Genomic DNA, 7,347 nt, shown 5'->3' with positions numbered 1-7,347 from the left:
TTTGCAAACGACATATCAGATAAAGGGCTAGTGTCCAAAATCTATAAAGAACTTAGCAAACTCAACACCCAAAGAACAAATAATCCAATAAAGAAATGGGCAGAAGACATGAACAGACATTTCTGCAAAGACGACATCCAGATGGCCAATGGACACATGAGAAAGTGCTCCACATCTCTCGGCATCAGGTAAATACAAATCAAAACCACAATGAGATATCACCTCACACCAGTCAGAATGGCTAAAATTAACAAGTCAGGAAATAACAGATGCTGGCGAGGTTGCGGAGAAAGGGGAACCCTCCTACATTGTTGGTGGGAATGCGAGCTGGTGCAACCACTCTGGAAAACAACATGGAGGTTCCTCAAATTGTTGAAAATAGAACTACCCTATGACACAGCAATAGCACTACTGGGTATTTACCTTAAGGATCCAAACGTAGTGTTCTGAAGGGGCACATGCACCCGAATGTTTATAGCAGCAATGTCTACAATAGCCAAACTATAGAAATAACCTAGGTGTCCATCAACAGATGAATGGATAAAGAAGAGGTGATATATATACACAATGGAATACTATGCAGCCATCAAAAGAAATGAAATCTCGCCATTTGCAACAACATGGATGAAACTAGAGGGTGTCATGTTTGGTGAAATAAGTAAATCAGAGAAAGACAACTATCATATGATCTCCCTGATATGAGGAAGTGGAGATGCAACGTGGGGGTTAGGGAGGTGGTAAAAGAATAAATTAAACAAAATCGGATTGGGAGGGAGACAAACGATAAGTGACTCTTAATCTCACAAAACAAACTGAGGGTTGCTGTGGGGAGGGGTGTTATGGGGGGTGGGGTCATGGACACTGGGGAGAGTATGTGCTATGATGAGTGCTGTGAAGTGTATAAAACTGGCGATTCACAGACCTGTACCCCTGGGGATAAAAATACATTATACGCTTATAAAAAAAATAAAAAAATAAAAAAGATGAAAAAAATAGGCTAGAAGAAAAAAATATAAAATAAAACAATAAGACTTTATTTTACCTTCACTCATTCCTTGTCTAATGCTCTTTGTGTATAACCAAGTTTTTGACCTAGATTATTTTTTGTTCTCTCTGAAATACTATTTTTAACATTTCTTCCAAAGCATGTCTATTGGTAAAATTTCCTCAATTTTCATTTTCCTGAGAAATTATTTCCCCTTCATTTTGGAGGATAATTGCACTTAGTACAGAATTCTAGGTGTGTTAGGTTTTTTTTCTTTCAACACTTTATTTTACTCCATTCTCTTCTTGCTTGCAGGCTCCTAAAGAGCAGTCTGATGTGATTCATATTTTTGTTTCTTTATAGGTATTTTTTTTTATTTGTGTGTTTCCCTTATGGTTTCTTTCAAGATTTTTGTTTCTTGAATTTTTTTTTCAGTTCATTATAGTTCTAGCTGCAGATTTTTTTTTTTTTAAAGATTTTTATTTATTTATTTAACAGAGAAATAGGACAAGTAAGCAGAGTGGCAGGCAGAGGGAGAGAGACCAGCAGATTCTCTGCTGAGCCAGGAGCCTGATGAAGGGCTTGATCCCAGAACCCTGGAATTATGACCTGAGCCAAAGGCAGCTGCTTAACCAACTGAGCCACTCAGGCACCCCTAGCTGCAGATTTTTTAAATTTATTCTGCTTAGTGCTCTCTGAGCTTCTTCATTCTATAGCTTGGCATCGGTCATTAATTTTAGAAAATTACCAGCCATTATTAATATATTAAGTATGTTAATATATTAATACTAAAACCTTTCTTCTGTTTCATTCTTTCTTCTCATTCTAGTTATCTCATTACAGGTATTTTGCACCTTTTATAATTGTCCCAGAGTTCTTGGATATTTTGTCCTACATTTTTGTTTTTTGATTTTTAATTTTCTTTTTCATTATTTTTGCATTTCAGTTTTAAATGTTGCTATTGGCATACCTTCATGCTCACGGATTCTTCCCTCAGCCATGTCCATTCTGACACTGATTTTGGACTTCAGTGTCCAGAACTATGAGACAGTAAATTTCAATTGTTTCATTCACCTAGTAGTTCTTTATTATGGCAGTCCTTGGACACTAATACAGTAATATTATACTGGTTTTCATCGATTTGTTCTTGCATTCCTGGGACACATCTGAGTTGGTCATAGTGCATGATCCTTTAAAAATGCTTCTGAATTGGATTAGCAGATATTTTGTTGTGGATTTTTGCATCCATATTCATAAAGTATATTGGTCTGTAGTATTCTTTTCTCATGATGTTTTTGGTTGGAGTATCAGAGTAATACTTCTCTCAGAGAATGAGTGACGAAATTATCTCTTCTGTTTTTTGGAAGGGTGTCAGAAGGATTAGTATTAACTCTTCTTTAAACATTTGGTAGCAAAAAAAAAGTAATAAATAAACATTTGGTAGCATTTACCAGTGAAACCATATGATCTTAAGCTTCTCTTTATTGAGATTTTTTTTTTTTTAATTACTAATTCAGTCCCAAAAGGATTTCAGAAGGATCAGTCCCAGAAGGGTTTCAGAAGGATTAGTATTAACTCTTCTTTATACATTTGGTAGCAAAAAAAAAGTAATAAATAAACATTTGGTAGCATTTACTAGTGAAACCATATGATCTTAAGCTTCTCTTTATTGAGATTTTTTTTTTAAACTACTAATTCAGTCCCACTCTTTTGTTATAGTTCTATTCAGATTTTTATTTCTTCTTGAATAAGTTTTGATAGTTTGATTCTAGGAACTTGAGCACTTCATGTAGGATACATTGTTGGCATACAGTTGTCAGTAGTATTCTCATAATCCTTTTTATTTCTGTATGATCAGTAATATTGTTTCCAATTTAATTTCTTACTTTAGTACTTTGAGTCTCCTCTCATTTCTTTCTTGGTCAGTCTAGCTAAACATTTTCCAATTTTCTAGTAATTTCAAGAATAAATTTTTGGTTCCATTGATTCTCTTTGTTGTTCTTCTATCCTTTCATTTATCTTTACTTTAATATTGATTTTCTTCCTTCTGTGAGTTTAGTTTCTTTTTCAGTTTTTCAGAGTAAAAGTTATTGATTTGAAATCTTTCTTTTTTCAATGTAGGCATTTATAGTTACAAATTTCCTTTTGAGTACTGATTTTCCTATACCCCAAAGTTTTTTTTTTTTTTTTTAAATAGTGTACTTTGTTTTCATTCATCATAAAGTATTTTTAAATTTCCCTAGTGATTTCTTCTTTGATCTACTGGCTGCTTAAAACTGTGTTATTTCTAGATATTTGCAAATATTTCAGTTTCCTTTATGTTATTTATTTTTAACTTCATTCCATTGTGTTCAGAGAAGATACCTTTTCTGAGTTTAACTTTTCAAATTTATTGAGACTTCATTTGTGGCCTAACATATGATCTATGCTATAGAATGTTCCATGTGCACTTGGGAAGTGGATGTATTCTGCTGTTGTAGGATGGAGAGTTCTTTATTTCTGTGAGGTCTAGTTGGTTTATAGTGTTATTCAAGTCTTCTGTTTCCTAGTTTATATTAATTCTGTTATTGAACTGGGTGCTAACCTCTCCAATGATTATTGTTGGATTATCTATTTCTTCAATTCTTTCAATTTTTGCTTCATGTGTTTTAGGGCTCTCTTGCTGGGTGCATGTTTACTATTGTCCCATCTTCTTGATGGACTGACCGTTTTACAATTATATAATGTCCTTCCTAGATGTGTAAATTCATGTTTGTAGGAGCTTTGAGATTTGGAGATCAAGAAAAAAAAAATGATATAACCATGAATGGCAGTTAACATACACAGTAAGCTTTACTGGGTGGCACCTATATCGTGTTGTCTGAGTGAGGAAGTCCCTCATAGCATGAGAAATGTCCAGAAGCTACAGGGCAGGGGACAACATCAAGAGCACTAGGAAACTCCTAGCAGAGAAGGGGACAGAAGAGAAAGCTCACATGTCTAGGTGATATTGGTCAGCAAAATGATGGGGAGTCTCCAGGTCTGAGATTCTGAAGAGCAATAGCAGCTTAAGACCTTATAACCACAAGGCCCTCTCTTATTAGGCAATAACTAATGTGGTCAGTTTTGCAGAGTATGCAGAAGACACAAGCTCTAAATGGCTAAGAATCCGCTTATTTGGTATTTTTATAATAATTTGAGGTATAAACATTTGAAGTTGGTTGGCACTAATGGGGCTTTTGAGCTTATAGGTCTCAGTCTGTAGTAAAGAAATAAACTAGAAATCAGTCTGCAGAGGCCATCTTTGGTTCATTCATATATGAATGTCTTTCATATTTTGGAAATTGGGGGGCCATTATTTCTTCAAATATTCTTTTTGCACCTCTCTTTCTAGGATTCCTCTTAAACAAATGTTGCTATACTTGACAGGATCCTACATGTCTCTTAGGCCCTGTTCATTTCTCTTCTCTCTTCAGCCTGTATCATCGCGATTAGCCAATCTTCAAGAACACTGATTTATCTACTTGTTCAAATCTGCTGCTGAACCTCTCCAGTGTTTCTCATTTATTATTGTACTAAACTCTAGCATCTTTATCTAGTTCCTTTTTACACTTGATCTTAGCCAAAAGGCCGAGAAGCGATCTAGTTCCTTTTTATAATTTGTTGAATAGTCTCTCTTTGGCCTTATTCTTATGAGTTTCCATTAGCAATTTAATCGTATTTAAAATTATTGATTAAAAGTTTTGTCTAGTCCAATTTTGGGGCTTCCTTATAATTTATTCTCCCCTCCCCATATATTTGCCATACTTATTTCTTACATGCCTTGAAATTTTGTGTTGAAAATTGGACATTTCTAGTATTACACCAGTGACAACTCTGAAAATTATACATTTCCCCTTCTCCAGATTTTGTTGTAACTGCTTTAGTTGTTTCTGTGATTTTAAAATGACTTTTCTTCACCAATTTTATAGTCTTGTGTTCTTTGTTGTGTGTGGCCATAGAAGTCTCTGCTTCTTTAGCTTAGTGGTCAGTTAAGTCATTCATCAGTAGCGGGGAGTGGGAGGTTGGGGGAACCAGGTGGTGGGTATTAGAGAAGGCACGGATTGCCTGGAGCACTGGGTGTGGTGCAAAAATAATGAATACTGTTATGTTGAAAATTTAAAAAAAAATTTCCTGAAATGCCAAAATCAACGATTTTTCTTATTATTCATTTTCTTATTATTATTTCTATTCTTTTTTTTTTTTTTTAAAGATTATTTATTTATTTATTTGACAGAGAGAGATCACAAGTAGGCAGAGAGGCAGGCAGAGAGAGAGAGAGGAGGAAGCAGGCTCCCTGCTGAGCAGAGAGCCCGATGCGGGACTCGATCCCAGGACCCTGAGATCATGACCTGAGCTGAAGGCAGTGGCTTAACCCACTGAGCCACCCAGGCGCCCGTATTATTTCTATTCTTATTATTCTGATTTTATTAGTCTTATTATTTTTGATTACATAAAGAAATGAATACAATCCTTATCCCAAACATGGGCAACCCATGGGTACTTCAATGAAAGTATTCCTCAAAACTGAAAAATCTCCCACTCCCATTTTCTGTTAATATCCCCACTTACCCACTCATATAAGATGTATACTTTACTCCAAAGTCTAACATTCTATCTTGCCAACACCTCTTGACCAATATACTTCTCTAAACAGTACCTTGAATCCAACCACCAATCTTCATTCTCACTGCCACTGCCTCAGTTCCCATCTGTATTTACTACCTGGAGTAATCAAATGGTCCTACCTCCATTCTTATTTTTTTCTAATCCAATCTTCCATTATGCTTCTAAGGTGTTTTTACTAAAATTAATTTTAATAATTCACTCAACGTTTTCAATTTATTCAATAATTGCTTTGTTATATAAATTATTCAGTGTCCTCCTATCATCTACAGTGGTTCTCAAAATATATTCTTAAAACACTCAACATTCAACACAGTTGCCTCAGTTTCTAAGGATGATGAAGCAGAAGGTATGTTAATAAGGTTTTCTTGTCATCCCTATTCTTCAACCTTTTATCACAGTTGCTCTATAGGATTAGAGATGTTGTTTAATGCCTTTATTCTTTAAACAGCTATTTCTTCTACCTATAGTGCTATTCTCTCCATGCCTTAGTAAACCTCTGAGACAATCTTAAAGATGACAAAAATAAAAGAAACCTAAAGGCATTTTCTTGTTTCGTTCTCTGTTCCTACAGGACTCTTTATACTCTGCTATTAACAACCTCTACCACATATTTTTCATCATCTGCTAATACCTGTGCCCTTGGACAAGTAACTTCTCTGAACTTGGCTTCCTCATCTATAAAATGAGAATGACTAAGTGCAATATTTAACTCACAAGGATGTTTGGGGGGGTGGTCAAATGTGGAAATCTATGAAAAGGCTTAGAAGAATGCCTGGACATTAGATTTATACAAATGTTAAATACAAGTGTTTACTAATAGTAATAATAGCACTACCACTACTCATCTATGTGGGTCTATTAAACTGTGAATTTTAAAGGGTTATTTTTATGTCCCCAGCACTCAGCTCATAGTAAAAACTCCATATTGGAAGGAATGGATCTACATTCTATAATATGCAATGAATACGGTCAAATATTTGTTATTATCCTCAGGTTAAAATTTTCATTTCCTGGTGCCTTCAGCTACTTCTTTTTGCAAGAGATATTATTTAATGTGAAAATTCTAAATCCCTTACAGTACACTTTTTGCAGAAAATTAAGTTTATTTAATTTCTTACAAGTGGGAGGGGATTTCCTTTTACTTAATATATTTCAGTAAACTTGTCTAAACCACTATGAAGGGCATTAAAGAGGGCATGTGATTTGATGAGCACTGGGTGTTATACTCAACAAATGAATCATTAACATTGTATCAAAAACTAATGATGTACTACACCTTTGCTAATTGAATTGAAAAAAATAGTGTGTTAAGAACATAGATATGCAGTGAAACATTATTTTGGATATTTCTATGAGAGTGTTTTTGGATGAGATTAACATTTAAATCTGTGGACTCTGAGTAAAGTAGTTTGCACTCCATAATGTGAGTGGGTCTGTGTGTGCAATTAGTGCAAATCCTGTATAGAACAAAAGACTGAGCTCCCCAGAGCAAGAGAGAATTCTGTAGCAAACAGCCTTTGGATCTGAACTGTATGTAACACTGGCTCTTCCTTGGGTCTTCAGGCTGCTAGTCCATCCTTATGACTTTGAACTTGTCAGCCTCCATAATCACATAAGCCAAGTTCTTAACATAACTCTCTTTTTCTCCCTCTACCACCATCCCTCTCTTTATATATAATACATCCACCTACAGTATATATGGAATTAAGTTGTAG

The sequence above is a fragment of the Mustela nigripes genome, chromosome 12, assembly GCF_022355385.1.
Source record: "Mustela nigripes isolate SB6536 chromosome 12, MUSNIG.SB6536, whole genome shotgun sequence".
Classification (NCBI taxonomy): Eukaryota; Metazoa; Chordata; class Mammalia; order Carnivora; family Mustelidae; genus Mustela; species Mustela nigripes.
The sequence above is the reverse complement of the archived record's forward strand: the minus strand, read 5'-3'. Positions refer to the sequence as shown.